We start from the raw sequence: 16226 nt of genomic DNA, 5'->3' as shown, positions 1-16226 counted from the left end.
GGCAGACCCAACCCCCCCCCCCGCCTTCTGACGTTCCGAAATCCGGAAATATCCGAACCTGGGCTCGGGTGTTTCCGGATTCGTGACGTCAGAAAGATGACCAAAAGTCCGGAAAAGCCCGGTATCCGGAATGGCCTGGGTCCCGAGGGTTCCGGATTCTCGACGCGGCATCTGTATACAGTTACAATACGTGAGGCACCAGGCACATAATTACTGAAGCAACAGATGCACCTGGGCTATACTTCTTTGAGGGGCACCTGAGCCAAAGGCCTCCATCTCTCATTTGCTTGCAAACGGCCAACACAATGACGTAACTTTTTTTATCAAGATGTGTCATAATGTTTGTTGGCGACTTGACAGAAGAGATGCAAGCCCTTTGTTTCGGGCCTCCTCTCTCGCCACAAAATACTCTGCCCTTGTAACATTGCACACAGCCCCCTCCCGCCCACAAATGCTAGATTTTAATGAGGGGGGTGGGATCCCCTGAATTTTTCTATCCATACAAATGTGGGAAAAACATCAAGACAAAGCATGGAAACAGAACAAACGGTTTCCATTCATGTTTGGATTTGTTTTAACCGATGTACATTTAAGGAAGATTTATAACTTCAGCCTTCCAAGATCATAATCAGACTTCACCTGCTACTCTTTCATTTCAGTCTTTGGTCATTTTCCTTCATTTTGTATTTTCTTCCCTGCATCTGTACACAGGTTTCCTGTAAATAACAGGAAATCTTGGGGATAATGGGAACATAACATTTTAGTAAGCAAGGAACATACTCAGGTATCCCTTTTTGTTTTGAAGAAAAGGGGAATGTCCCTTTAAATCGCCTTCAGTTGAATTGGGATGTATTGCAGACTGAAGAAATCCTCAATGATTTGAGCATTCTTTCCAATTTCCCACATTCAGTGTCGGAAACATGCAGAATATCAAAGGTGTAAGAGGATATAAGAGGAGCCTATTCTGGAAAACCAGAAGGAACACAGAATACTCAAAGGATTAGCTTACTCCAGTCAAGGACTTTCCGGGATATTTGTAACGACCCTAGGGTTGGATTTTTGGGTCAAAGCTAAACAACTAACCTTGTGTGTGGAAACAGTCCCAGGTCTGTTTTTTGCTGAGCAAAGTTCAACGATCCAGACTGGGAGGCGATTTCTAGCATTTATTAACTCAAGGTGTAGGGTATTTTTAACTGGAAATGGGGTCTAAAGGTTAAAGGTTGGGCTAGAGCTATCTGAAGGCTATTTAGTAGTACGTGAAGCTCATGGTTCCTGCAGAAAATCCTAGTAGCTGTTCCAGCCATTTAAGAAAGAAATGTCTTTCTGGTCAGAAATGGCAATTTTCTTGGTTAGTTGTTCCATAAATCATAGAACATTGGTCAGAATATTTCCGAGATATGCCTTATAGTTCTGCCCCGACCTTCAACTTCCCCCCGTCTTTGTCCCACCATTGGTAGCCATGCCAAATGTTACCTGGGCCCCACACTCTGGAATTCACTCCTAAGCCCCTCCCTCTCCTACTTTAAGACTCTCCTTAAAACCCACCTCTTTGACCAAGCTTTATGTCACCTCTTCTTATATCTCCTTCTTTGGCTCAGTATCCATTATTTTTCTTTACACCTCTGTGAAACGCCATGGGTCATTGGGGGGTGGTTTTGTGGTGGGGGGGTGCGGATGGGGAGATATGGGGTTGTGGGGGGGGTGGGGTTGTATCGGGTTGTGGGGAGAGATGGCGGGGTGCAGGGTTGTGGTGTTGGATTGTGGGGGGGATGGGGGTTGTGGGGGGGGGGGGAGTTGGGTTGTGGGGGGGTGTAGGGAATGTGGGTGCAGGGTTGTGTGGGGGGGTCGGGGATGGGGGGGGTGTCATGTATCTTACATGGCCACTGTTGGTACCATATCAAAGTGTGCCACCAGAGGGTACAGCAGTAGGACACTGTAGGTTACCTGTACAGGTGTGCCTGGCCTAGTATAAAAGGCAGGCCACCAGGTGTGATCCTCACTCTGGAGTTAACTAATAAAGGACTAAGGTCACTACATGAGGCAATGCGTTGTACTTAAACTGGAGTCATTGTTAGAGCATCTAAGGACACAACAGAGGGTGCGGGGTTGTGGGGGGGTGGTCGGGGATGGGGGGGGTCGGGGATGGGGGGGTGCAGGACTATGGGGGGGTCGGGGATGGGGGGGTGTGGGGTTGTGGGAGGGTTGAAGGGTGGGGGGTGCGGGGTTGTGGGGGGGGTCAGGGATGGGGGGTGCGGGGTTGGGGGGGTCCGGGGATGGGAGGGGTGCGGGGTTGTGGGGGGGGTGTAGGGAATGGGAGTGCAGGGTTGTGTGGGGGGTGGGGGATGGGGTTGCGGGGTTGTGGGGGGTAGGGTTGTGGGAGGGTGGGGGGTGTTGGGTTGTGGGAGGGTTGGAGGGTGGGGGAATGCGGGGTTGTGGGGGGGGTGTGGGATGTGGTGTGCAGTGGATGGGGGGGTGTTGGGTTGTGGGGGGGAGATGGGGGGTGCAGGGTCTTCAGTTGATAAGCTGGTTCGCCATTTCCTCTTGCAATTTGCACCAGTTAAGGATTGGCTAATAACGCCACATGTTACATACTAACATAACTACTACTGAGGAATGTAATTCAGCTCCTCAGCCTTGTCCCTCCATAGAACCATAATCTCCCCATCCCATCATCGCACTATGTCTTCAATGATTGGAACCTGCATCATCCTAGCTTGAGAAGCAATCCAAGTATTAATCACCCTTTGTGTGGTTTAACTTGTTAACAACGCTATTCCACTTAGTACCTTATATACCATTAGAAGGTTCTCTCTCCTTTGTCTTCTGGATGACCACATGTGCAAGAAGTGTCACCAGTTACAGCAACTCGAGCTCCGGGTTTTGGTGACTGGAGTCACTGAGGTGCATCCGCGAGGCTGAGAGCTACGTGGATAGCATGTTTCTAGAGGTGTTCACACCGCAGCTAAAGAGTGTGCAGGCAGAAAGGAAGTGGGTGATCACCAGACAGAAGGGGACTACTAGGCAGGTAATGTAGGAATCCCCTGAGTCCATCTCGCTCTCCAACCAGTATTCTGTTTTAAGCACTGGTGAGGACGATGGTGCTTCTGGGGAGTGTAGCCAGAGCCAAGTTCACAGCACCACGGGTGGCTCAGCTGCACAGCTGGGGGCGGGGAGGGCTGGGGAGGAAGAAGAATGGAAGACCAATAGTGGTAGGGGATTCAATAGTCAGGTGAGCAGACAGGTGTTTCTGCGGCCACAGACGTGACTCCAGGATGGTATGTTGTCTCCCTGGTGCCAGGGTCAAGGATGTCACTGAGCGGCTGCGGGGCATTCTGGGGGGAGAGGGTGAACAGCTAGAGGTCATGGTCCATATCGGTACCATTGACATAGGTAGAAAGAGGGATGAGGTCCTGCAGGCAGAGTTTAGAGAGTTAGGAAAGAGATTAAAAAGCAGGACCTCAAAGGTAGTAATCTCTGAGTTACTGCTGGTGCTAGTGAGTACAGAAATAGGAGGATAGAGAAGATGAATGCATAGCTGGAGAGATGGTGCAGGTGAGACAGCTTTCGATTCCTGAGGCATTGGGATCATTTCTGGGGGAGGTGGGACCTGTACAGGCCGGACGGGTTGCACCTCACAGAGCTGGGACCAGTATCCTCGCGGGAGGTTTTACTTGTCCTGTTGGGAAGGGTTTAAACTAGTTTGGCAGAGGAATGGGAACCGGAGAATAGATTCTGTGGGGAGAGAAGCAAAGCTGGAATTGGGCAGCAGAAAAGTAGAAAGTGAATTTGGAAGACAGAGGAAACAAAGGCTGCAAAATAGACAACAAGGGAGTTTGGTACCATTAAATGGTATATACTTCAATGCAAGGAATACAGGAAAAAGGCAGATGAGCTGAGGGCACAGATAGACATTTGGGAGTACAATATTATAGCTATTATTGAGACATTGCTGAAAGAAGGGCAGTTATGGCAGCTCAACATTCCTGGTTACAGGGTTTTCAGATGGGATAGAGAGGGGGGTAAACAAGAAGGGGGTGGGGGGTCGCAGTATTAATTAAAGAAACAATTACAGCTGTGAGAAGGGATGATATGTTAGAGGGATCATCAAACAAGGTTGAATTGAAGAACAAAAAAGGGGTGATTACATTGCTGGAAGTGTACTATAGACCCCCAAACAGTCAGAGGGAGATAGAAGAACAAATATGTGGGCAAACTGCTGCGAAGTGTAGAAAGTATAGAGCTGTAATAGTGGGGGATTTCAACTACCCTATTATTAACTGGGAAAAAGCAGTGTGAGTGGTACAGTGGGTATGGAATTCTTAAAATGTATTCAGGAGAACTGCTTTAGCCAGTATGTAACACGCCCAACAAGGGAGTGGGCGGTTCTGGACTTGGTTTGGGGGAATGAAGAGGGGCAGGTGGAAGGGGCATCAATGAGAGAGCATTTTGGTGCTCGTGATCATAATTCAGTAAACTTTAGGGTAGTTATGGAAAAGGACAAAGGTGGACTAGGAAAAAAAGTTCTCAATTGGGGGAAAGCCAATTTTGCTAAGCTGAGATGGGGTTTGGCCAAGGTGGATTGGAAATGGCTACTTGATGGTAAATCAGTGTCAGAGCAGTGGGAGGGATTCAAGGAGGAGATCCTGAGGGTACAGAGCAAGAATGTTCCCTTAAAAAAAAAGGGTGGGGCTAACAAATCTAGAGCCCACTGGATGTCAAGGGACATACAGGGCAAGATAAAGAAAAAAAGGGAAGCTTATGACAGATATCGAGAACTCAATACTACAGAAACTCTAGAGGAGTATAAGAAGTGCAGGGGTGTAATTAAAAAAGATATCAGGAAAGCAAAGAGAGAGCATGAAAGAATGTTGGCAAGTAAAATCAGGGAAAACCTCAAAATATTTTATAAACACATTAAGAGCGAGAGGATAACTAGAGAAAGAGCGGGATCTATTAGAGGCCATAAAGGAAATCTGTGTGTGGAGGCAGAAGCCGTGGGTATGATTCTTAGTGAATACTTTGCATCTGTTTTCACAAAAGCGAGGGACGATGCAGACTTTGTAATGAGGGAGGAGAAACGTGAAATATTAGACGAGATAAACATAGTGAGAGAGGAAGTATTAAGGGAATTAGCAACTTTGAAAGTGGATAAGTCCCCAGGCCTGGATGAAATCTATCCCAGGCTGTTAAGAACAGCAAAAGAGGAAATAGCAGAGACTCTGGCCATCATTTTTCAACCACTCTGGCTACAGGTCTAGTGCCAAAGGACTGGAGGACTGCTAACATTGTACCTTTGTATAAAAAGGGAGAAAGGGATAGACCAAGTAATTACAGGCCAGTGAGCCTAACCTCGATGGTGGGAAAATTATTGGAAAAAATCCTGAGGGACAGGATAAATCTTCGTGTCTGACTAACTTGATTGAATTTTTCGAGGAGGTAACCAGGAGGGTCGATGAGGGCGGTGCGTATGATGTAGTGTATATAGATTTTAGCAAGGCTTTTGATAAGGTCCCACATGGCAGACTGGTCACAAAAGTATTAGCCCACGGGATCCAGGGCAAAGTGGCAAGTTGGATCCAAAATTGGCTCAGAGGCAGGAAGCAAAGGGTAATGGTTGATGGATGTTTTTGTGACTGTATCCAGTGAGGTTCTGCAGGGCTCAATACTGGGTCCCTTGCTTTTTTGTGGTATATATCAAGGCTGCGTCTATTTGTACTAACTGAAAGGCAGCCGTTTCTCTGATTGGCTCTCCATTTTCACATAACCTATTGCTGATTAGTCCCCTTAGAGGATAAGCCACACCTTGAAATTCCTCTGAATGTGTTTCTGGAACCGCCCAGCCCAAATTCTGAGTGAATTTCCAATTTGTAATTCGATCCATTTTGATTTCAGAAGCCACAGAGGACAGCGTAAGACCTTACCCACGCTCCCCCCCCAACCCCCTCCGCCACAGATGGAGCATTGTGTGCAGATTGTTAACAGGTTTATTGGGTATGTAGTGAATAGTGACAGAATCGTGACTTCTGGATTTCATCCACCCCAACGATGTCCCTTGTAACACACGCATCGAGTTGGAATAAATCAGGGGGTTGGAATAACGTGATCCGTCTTTACTGAGTTCCCACTCTCCTGTCCAATTCCCCCCCGCCCCACCCCCCCAAGCTCTCTCTCTCCTCTCTCCCCTCTCCCTCCCACCAGCTCTCCCCCCAGCTCTCTCTCTCTCTCTCTGTCCCCATAATCTCTCTCTCTCTCTCTCTCTCTCCCCCCCCCAAGCTCTCTCTCTCCCCCCAAGCTCTTCCCACAACCCCGCTCTCTCCCCCCACCACCCCCCCAAGCAGATGCTTGTGGCACTGTGGGTGGCTCAGGGACCGCTCAGTGCTCGACGCTGCGGGTGGCTCAGGGCGATTAAGAAATTTGCAGATGATACTAAAATAGGCTGTGTGGTTGATAGTGAAGAAGAAAGCTGTGGACTGCAGGAAGATATCAATGTACTGGTCAGGTGGGCGGAACAGTGAGAAATGGAATTCAATCCAGATAAGTATGAGGTAATTCATTTGGGGAGGTCAAACAAGGCAAGGGAATACACATTAAATAGTAGCACACTGAAAAGTGTAGAGGAACAAAGGGACCTTGGAGTGCAAGCCCACAGATCCCTGAAGATAGCAGGCCGGGTAGATAAGGTGGTTAAGAAGGCACATGGAATACTTGCCTTTATTAGTCGAGGCATGGAATACAAGAGCAAGGAGGTTATGCTTGAACTGTATAAAACACTGGGTAGCAGCTGGAGTACTGTGTGCAGTTCCTTCACCACGTTTCAGGAAAGATGTGTTTGCACTGGAAAGGGTGCAGAGGAGATTTACAAGGATGTTGCCTGGACTGGAGAATTTTGGTTATGAGGAAAGATTGGAGATGCTGGGTCTGTTTTCTTTGGAACAGAAGAGGCTGAGGGGAGATCTGATTGAGGTGTATAAAATTATGAGGGGCCTGGATAGAAAGGACCTGTTTCCCTTGGCAGAGGGGTCAACAACCAGGGGGCATAGATTTAAAGTAATTGGGGGGAGGTTTAGAGGAGATTTGAGGGGAAATTTCTTCACCCAGAGGGTGGTGGGGGTCTGGAACTCACCACCTGAAAGGGTGGTAGAGGCAGAAACCCTCACCACATTAAAAAATACTTGGATGTGCACTCAAAGTGCCGTAACTTACAGGGCTACGGACCAAGAGCTGGAAAGTGGGAATAGGCTGGAAAATGCCTCTTATTGCCAGAAAGCAGCGGCCACACAGCGGTGTCGAATGGCCGCCGCTCGCGAAATTGTCCCCGGTGCTTTTTCCGGGGGTCCCCCCTTACGCCCTGCTGCGGCCAATCCCTCCTAAGTGCGTCATCAAGGCGTGCACCACCGATCTCCTGCACCGCAATTTAAATTCAGGGGAAAAAACCTTTGGGCTGCTGAGCGGTGCCCCCGATAGTTTTTTCTGTCGATGCACTGTGTTCACTGTGTGTGCAACATGACTGTGCGGCGGCTATTAAAGGGGAGGGTGCACTGCCGCGGCCGCCATTTTTTTTTTTGTCGGCCGACTGCCAGGTTGACCCCACAATTATGCCCTCGGGTTCGACCGGGCTACCAACTGTCAGCCTGGCACCCCCTCTTGGATGCCAGGCTGCTGGCCCGGCCGAAACCCTCCCTGGTGGCCCAGTGGACCTAACTAAAAGAATCGCAGAGCTCGCAGCGGCCCTCCCCTTTAAGTGAAGGGAAGAGACATGGTGACACACATGCATCATGACGTCATCACCACTTTGCTGATGACTGACAGTGGCAGAGACTCTGTCCCGCCTCCACTTCCTACCCGCCGCACTACTGCCCCCTTTATGACCGACTTCCGGTCCGCTCGAAAAAGAATGACAAAGAGCTGAACTTCGCGCAAGAGGCCACCTCATCCAGCGCGGTGCTGAAAACAGCAGTAGGTGCGAGCCGTTTGGGGCGGCGCTGAATTTCTACCCCGATAGCTTTTGGTCGGCCGGCACGGACACGATGGGCCGAAATGACCTCCTTCTCTGCTGTAAATTTCTATGATTCTATAATTTTATGATTCTTTCAAGGTGGTAACTAGGTACTTGCATATATCAGTTGACCAATAGGTAGCCTTGATAAGCACAAAAAAACCTATCCCCTCCCTCCCCCACCAAAAAAATTATGAAAAATTGTTTCCAAACTTTATATTAGAATCAAGGGTTTAAAATAGTATTCATCCGTGTCGTGGGAATGCCATTACTTCGAAGTTCCCCTGACCATCCCGCCTTGGGCCTTCAAATCCTGGAATTCCTTATCATCTTGGGAGCACCCCCACAACAAGGTTGAAGGCGGCCCACCAGCAGTTCATCGGGGTCTGTGCAATAAATTCCGGCCCTGCCAGCAACGTCCAAGAACAACTGAAAGAAGCGAGCGTTTTGAAGCTGTGCAGCTCGGAAGCCAGAAGCTCATTTACATTTCTTCTACTCTTTATCAAACCACCAGTGAAACAATCTGTTCTGCCACCATGCACAGATTTGCATTGTGCGCCGATAATATAGGGCAGACAAGCAAAACAAAAGAAAATAAAATAGTGTTAATTGGGAAAGAATGTCGGTCAGTAATGAAACTGGAATGTTGCCAAATGCTTCCCTGCCCAGAATGCTTCTAGTCAAGCATACAAATGCAGCAATGGAGAGTTCTTAAATCAACAGCCATGTTGCACACATGTTAATGAGGCAAGGTCACGCCTGTTGAATTTTATGCTACACCCTGTTAGTTATCAATGAAGCATATCTTAAACTTAAATGTGTTCCAACAGTGGCCCCACCAAAGGTTTTCTTTAACCAGCAAAGTACTTATGCAAAGCATTTCCCAGCTGCAAGGTACATTAATACAGCAATCTGACAAATCCTGTTTTTAAATAAGAATGAAATTGCATTTATATAGCACCTTACACAACCTCAGGGCATTCCAAAGCACTTTACAGCCAATGAAGTACTTTTAAAGCATATTCACTGTCGTAATGTAGGAAACACAGCAGCCAATTTGTGCACAGCAAGCTCCCACAAACAGCAATGTGATGATAACGTGATAATCTGTTTTAGTGGTGTTGGTTGAAGGATAAATATTGGCCAGGACACAGAGAACTCCCCTGCTCCTCTTTGAATAATGCGATAAGATCTTTTGCATCTACCTGAGAGGATAGACGGGACATCAGTTTAACATCTCATCCAAAGGATGGCACCTTTGACAGTGTAGCACTCCTTCAGTAGTGCACTGGAATGTCGGCTGAATTGTGTGCTCAAGCCTCCAGAGTGGGGCTTGACTTTCTAACACAGAGGCAAGAGTGCTACCACTGAGCCATGGCTGATACCTGGTGACTACAAACACCCATAAGGTGCCAGATTTGAACCCTTGTTTGGAATGTGTCATCAGCTGACCTCAACCAAGACAGCTACTAAAGGCTTCAGTCTCTCCAGAATCTGGAGGGGAAAAAAAAATAGTGCAGGGTCCTTGCTTCCCATTGCTACTGGATGGATATTGGGCGATTCCATGTGGCAGACGGGGGAGGGTAGTGTCAGCATTAGAGAAGTCATCTGACACTCACCATCCATGGCTAGGCTCGGGCATGGAGACTGGTGACAGTCTGGGGCTATACCTTGGGTAGAAATTCGGGTCCGCCCGAAACGGCTCACACCTACCGCTGATGATGTGTTTTCTCCACCGCAGTGGATGAGGTGGTCTCTTGCGCGATATTCAGCTCTTTGTCATTTTTTTTCGAGCGGACCGGAAATCGCTCATAATGGTGAGCACTCGAGAGGGACAGAAGTGGAGGCGTGACGGAGTCTCTGCTGCTGTCAGTCATCAGTGAAGCGGTGATGACGTCACGACGCGTGTTTGCGTCATCATGTCTCTCCCCTTCACTTAAAGGGGAGGGCCGCTGCGAGCTCTGCGATTATTTTAGTTAGGTCCACTGGGCCACCAGGGAGTGGTTTCGGCCGGGCCAGCGGCCTGGCACTCAGGAGGGGGTGCCAGGTTGCCTGTTGGCGGCTCGGCCGAACCTGGGGGCATAATTGTCGGGCCGACCTGGCAGTCGGCCGACAAAAAAAATAAAATGGCGGCCACAGCAGTGCACCCTCCCCTGGAGTGGCTGCCGCACAGCCATGTAGCACACAGTGAAAACACACGGAAAGCACGGCAAAAACTGTCGGTGGCACCGCTTGCGGCCCGGAGATTTGTGCAGCTACATTTAGATGGAGGTGCGGGAGATCAGCGGTGCACACTTTGATGATGCACTTAGGAGGGGTTGGCAGCAGCGGGACGGAAATGGGGACTGCTGGTAAAATCACCGAGGTGAATTTCGCTGGCGGCGGCCACTTGACTCTACCGCTTGGCCACCGCTTTCCGGCGGAAAGAGGCCTTTTCGGGAGGCTGAATTTCAGCCCCAATGTCTGCAAGAGAGAGGAGAGGAGGGGATGGGGAAAAAATTGGTGGAAAAAGGAGGAAAAGATGATCAGTTAGAGCAGTGTCAGACCAGGTATAGGAGAAACAGCCCAGCTTATTTATGTGCTTGGTGTGTGCTGGCCCTTAACTGACAAGTTTATAAAATCATCTGTTTCTTGTGAAGAACAAATGCAAGTAAGAAAAAAGATATCGAAAAAATCAGATTATTCAGGCATGGTCTGGCCATCAACTACTCATTTTTTTGTAATTATAATTATGACGTCTAACTCCTTGAATAAAATGATGTTAAGGAGCATATAATTTGGTTAGCAACCTTTGACCCGTGCAGGATGTGAGGCTTATGCAGCATGCTGTGAAGGTGTTGTTTGTTCAGCATGAATATCCTATTTGCGTATGGAATAAATTACAAGGCAAGCTTTGTGAGGGTATAAATTTACCTCAGTGCTGACACTATTCAGGCAGAGCACGAGGGGAGAGGGGAGCAGCCCCAATAGAGTGCGGGAAGGCAGCAAGCAAACTCAGGGCAAAAATACATGTCAAGTATTTGTATTTTGGTCGGAAAAGCCTACAGTTAAATGGAATGGGCTAGTGATTGGGTATTTCTGTTTGCATTGGTCCCAGATTAAATATTTCAAGGTTGGCGAAAGATGATAAAAATTCTCTATTTGGCATTTGTGAGGTGGATGAAAACCTGGGTTAAATGGGAGCTTGCGAATAGAGATATTGGGGGTTGTTTGTGCTAATGGGCCGCAAATGACTTCTCGTCCGGGGCGCAGGTCCGCGACCACCTCCCACGGAACAACTTGCATTTATATAGCGCCTTTAATGTAATAAAACGTCCCAAGGCTCTTCACAGGAACGTAATCAGACAAAATATTGACGCTGAACCAAAGGAGAGATCAGGGCAGGTTGTCAAAAGCTTGGTCAAAGAGGTATGTTTTAAGCAGCGTCTTAAAGGAGGGAAGAGAGGTAGAGAGACGGAGGAGTCGAAGGGAGGAACTCCAGAGCTTAGGGCCAAGTGGCTGAAGGCATGGCCATCAATGGTTGTGTGAAGGAAGTGAAACAAAAGGTCAAAGTTCAGTGTAGGTCAGCGAGCACAGTGGACATTAGTCGGCGATTTAAAAGCAGAGATCATCAGGCTGAATTCGATCTATACACATGCAAGAGTCACTGGCTAACAATCAAAAACCAGGAACACCGGATTAGTTTTTCTCCCACCTATCCCTGTGGTTCAGGAACCAATTGTAGCTAGTTTGCTACTTTAACGCCTAAAGTCACAGGCACTCCCTCCATCACTGGCACACCGCTCAGTGTATGCTATCGACAAGATGCACTGCAGCAACTCATTAAGATTCCCTCAGGAGCACCTTCTAAACTCACAATCGTCACCATCTAGAAGGGCAAGGGCAGCGGGCGCATGGGAACACCATCACCTTCAGGTTCTTTTCCAGGTCACATATCACCCTAACTTGGAAGTATATCGTCGTTTCTTCATCGTCGTTTGGTCAAGATCCTGGAACTCCCTCCTGTGGGAGCACTGTGGGAGTACCTTCACCACACGGACTGCAGTGCTTCAAGAAGGTGGCTCACCACCACCTTCTCAAGGGCAATTAGTGATGTTCAAGGTGCTATGCGAATGCAAAATCTTTCTTTCTAATCAACATATATTAAACATCCTGGGTGTGCGGTTGCCGGACCATCCTCGACCCCAACTCGCCAGCTCTGTGTAAACTTCTATTCTGCAGTTACAGCTGGAAGAGCTCCGGTACTGAAGGGGTGGTGAGCGTGTAATGCAGCATCTGCCTGTTCACCACCTGCAGCCTCCCATTGTTCCCCGGGTTACACGGCCGGCAATATTTCTGTCACTGCTTTCGACAACATTCTGGCGTTCGATTCAACGGCTCGCCTGCCAGATCAGTTTAGAATTAATCTTTCAGTCGGTTGCATTGTGCAGCTCAAATATATAAAATGTAGCTCGAAAGAACTCAGCTCCGAGAAGGCACTTTGGCAAACATTCCAACCGCGTTTAATGGCCATTGTCCTGCATTTTGAACCACCACTCCGTTGAAAGCGTTGCCCATGGTCACGATTATTGGCAGGAGCTGTGACACAGAGGCTGAGGTGCCTCAAGATAGCGCCAAAGCAGAGACAGAGGAGCGTTGGTATCTCCGTTCAGTGTATAAATACTGGCCTTTTACCGCAGGGTGGTCTCTTTCTGCTGGAGCCTGTGCAGGGAGAGAAAACTATCTGGCGAGGAGCACCCAAGGGAAGGAAGCAATGAGAAGGGAATAGTATCGGCAATAGAATCTTACAGCACAGAAGGAAGCTATTCGGCCCATTATGCCTGTTCCGGCTCTTTGAAAGAGAGATCCAAGAGAGATACACCCCTGCTCTTGCCCCATAGGCCTGTAGAGCACTGCAGATCTGTTCTGATGTTGCATCACATCTTCATCTGAATGATGGAGAACGATGTGGGTATGGAGATATGAAGGAATGGCGGTGAGGATTGTTGGGAATATAGCTTTAAACACAGACATAGAAGTTATTTAAAAGCCATCTCAGTGATATTTGACAGCAAAAAATTATTCAACAATATTTATGACCGGACACACTGTTTGGTACATTTTGAGAATTGCAGTGGCGGGAGGAGGGTGGGAGGAGAAATTGGTCTTGGCTGTTAGCAGAAAAAGGATGACAGCGAATCAGCTGCCAGTTTAACACCCCACTCAATTTTCTTGGCCATTGAAGTCTGGTTGGGTGGAGTGTAAAACGGACTGGTGATTCGCTATCACCCTACCGACCGAGAGCAACTCCACCCCTTGCACCCTCGGCACAAAGCTTTGACGATAGAAGCACCTGTCAGGAACGCAAGTGAGGATGCCCTGGTGTGTCAGCCATGGCTCAGTGGATAGCACTCTCGGCTCTGAGTCAGAAGGCCGTGGGTTCAAGTCCCACTCCAGAGGCTTGAGCACGTAATCTAGGCCGGCACTCCAGCACAGAACTGAGGGAGTGCTGCACTGTCGCAGGTGCTGTCTTTCAGATAAGAGGTTAAGTCAAGGCCCCCATGTGTCCCGTTAGGTAGATGTAAAAGTTCACACGGCACTATTTTGAAGAAGAGCAGGGGAGTTCTTCTCGGTGCCCACGCCAATATTTATCCCTCATCCATCATCAATAAAAACACATTGCTGTTCGTGGGAATCTGGTGTGTGCACAAATTGGCAGCAATGTTTTCTATATTATAGTGACTACACTTTAAAAACATTGGCTGTGAATGTTTTTACGACCTGAGGTCCTGAGAGGAGCTATATAAATGCAAGCCTTTCTTTCTTACTTTTAATTTTCCATCCGTTGAAATGAACACTGACCCACACTAATGACACGTCCTGGCATCGCTCCAAGCGTCTTGGCGATTCACAATGTCGACCGCATGTTTTTTAACAAAGCCACCTTTATTCCAAAAAAATTTAAATCCTGTTTTCTCCACACCAGAGCTTGTGACTAACTAGGAATGTTCCAGCATTGGAGCAAGGGATTCCCAGAAATTCCACGGAGATCTCAGATGATGAATGGTGGATCATTCCCCCTGAAGCAAAGGAGGACTCATTTGTCTCCACCGCACACTGACAGTTACTGCCCGGGTCACTCGTGACCAACGAGCACTTGTCAACATTATCATCCTGTCTGGGAGCAGCCCGGAGAAAAAAGACCTTGCAACACTTGCAGACTTCTCTTCCACAGAATATCCGTGTGACCCAATTGAAGCTTAAAGTTTAAAGCTGTTTGTGGCGGGGGAGCGGCGAGAGATCGTGGCAGTGGTGCGGCGAATGAGGGTACGGGACCCACAAGAGCCGAGGGCCAGGGGCAGCACAGACCTGCCCACACTGCAATGTGTGTGCACTAGGTCCGTGCAGCAGAGCAGATCTCCAGTCATCCTGGTTCAACCCTTGCCGCTGGATAAAGGCCTAGCTCTGTCGAGCCCGTATGCAGCGGACACCACACGTTAAAAAATATCCACACACAGGCATCTTCCACCCCTTCGATTGGAGTTCAGGACTGGAACACCGGGTCCTTCATTGAAACATCTGTGAACTCATGTGGAAGCAAGTCATCCTCGTTCGAGGGACCGCCTGTGATGATGAAAGTAGGAAATAAAAGCAGCTACCGTGGGGTGAATTTTCCACTCGTGCACTCCTGGTGCAGGCTAGGAGCATGCGTGAGAACCTTGGGCACGAGAGGCCTAATGATCGTTTTAGGTCCCCATGCCAAAGTTGGTTGCTGATAAGTAGAGCACGTGCCGGGCCCAGCCCGCTCAGCATTCATCAGCGGCCCCACAGGCTGCCAATGAAATCCAAAATCGTTGCCATGGAGCCAGAAGGTGCACCCACCCTGAGACCACAGCACTCGCAATTTCCCCCGACCCATTGTCACTTCTGCCCCTCTACCCCCGTCCTGTAACGTACCTTCAGGCCGCTCCTGGCAAGGCAGGAGACTCGAAATTCAACTTCTTCAGAAGGGCGAGTTGCCCATGGAGCCATGACAGACTCATTCATATAATATCCATGAGGCCTGAGGCCTAATTTCAGGCCTGCCTCAAGCCTCCAGGTTGGGGTGCAAGCTGCCCGCACCACTGTTTCTAGCCCTGAAAGTGGGGGCAGGTGAATTCCTAACCCAGTATGTGTTATAAAGGCTAAAGGTCGAGAGGAATCCCTTCAAAGTCAATGACGCACTCAATATTCAAACACATTTCATAAATCACTTGAGGTCTGCTTTTACACTTTACGACTTTTATCTAAAAGTCCCTGACAGACCTCTAGCCTTGCAACACACACTCAGCCAGACTGGAATAAATCACTTTATCTTTATCCCTGAAACATATTGGAGCATTAAATTTACATATAGAGGCTGTAAATTATAAATGGTACCACACATTGAGTAGGCAGTAACAAGAGCCTTTACATAACATACTAAAAATGTAAGGACAAATTGCTCAGTATCTACAGTTGCGGTGGAATTCTTGCTACAGGAATCATATCATTTCATTCTCCCTCTGAAATATGGAAAAGCATTTTAAATTTCAAACCCTTTTAAGAAATTGTTTGACAGCAAGGTTTGACACTGACTGCATTCCTGCAACTTTAAAGCTTTAGCTCTCACAATCGTCAAATCAATTTCATTCCGGTTGCCTTATTTTAAGTTTATATTACTAACCTATTGTTAATCTCCTCGTCACTCATTCTGGTGCCTTTCTACCTCACAAATGGAAATAAAGAAGGTGTTGCGAGGTGCAAGAATGCACAGTGGTCCCCTGCTGTACATCGTGCTGTAACCGGCTGTAAGGGCCTGCGGGAGAATGTATTGCGCCCTCTCAGGGCTGGAGGGGTACATCCATAGCTCGCCAGTCATACTGCTTGCGCAAGGAACTTAATATTTTTTTAATTCATTCTCGGGATCTGGGCATCACGGGCAAGGCCAGCATTTATTAGCCATCCCTAACCACCCTGAGAAAGTGGTGGTGGGGCCGCCTTCTTGAATCGTTGGTAATGAGTGGTTTGCTAGGCCACTTCAGAGGGCAGTGAGAGTCAACCATGTTGGTGTGGGACTAGAGTCACATATAGGCCAGACTAGGTAAGGATGGTAGGTTTCCTTTGTGAACCAGTTGGGTTTTTACAACAATCCATCAGCTTCATGGTCACTTTTATATTATGTTTCCCTAGGAAAGAACTTGCATTTATACAGCACCTTTCATGACTTCAG

The 16226-nt window shown here is 48.2% G+C and overlaps 1 protein-coding gene across 1 annotated transcript in view; it reads right to left on the bottom strand.

The window, feature by feature from the left end:
- The window catches only part of LOC139276259 (E3 ubiquitin-protein ligase Midline-1), a 329304-nt gene extending 313560 nt beyond the window's left edge, over positions 1–15744 (bottom strand). Inside the window, exon 1 of the mRNA XM_070893986.1 lies at positions 15681–15744. The gene's annotated coding sequence lies outside the window, so the exon portion shown is untranslated. The remainder of the gene's footprint in view (positions 1–15680) is intronic.
- Between the last annotated feature and the right edge of the window lie 482 nt (positions 15745–16226).

The sequence above is a fragment of the Pristiophorus japonicus genome, chromosome 11, assembly GCF_044704955.1.
Source record: "Pristiophorus japonicus isolate sPriJap1 chromosome 11, sPriJap1.hap1, whole genome shotgun sequence".
Lineage (NCBI taxonomy): Eukaryota > Metazoa > Chordata > Chondrichthyes > Pristiophoridae > Pristiophorus > Pristiophorus japonicus.
This window is presented reverse-complemented; position numbering and strand designations above follow the sequence as displayed.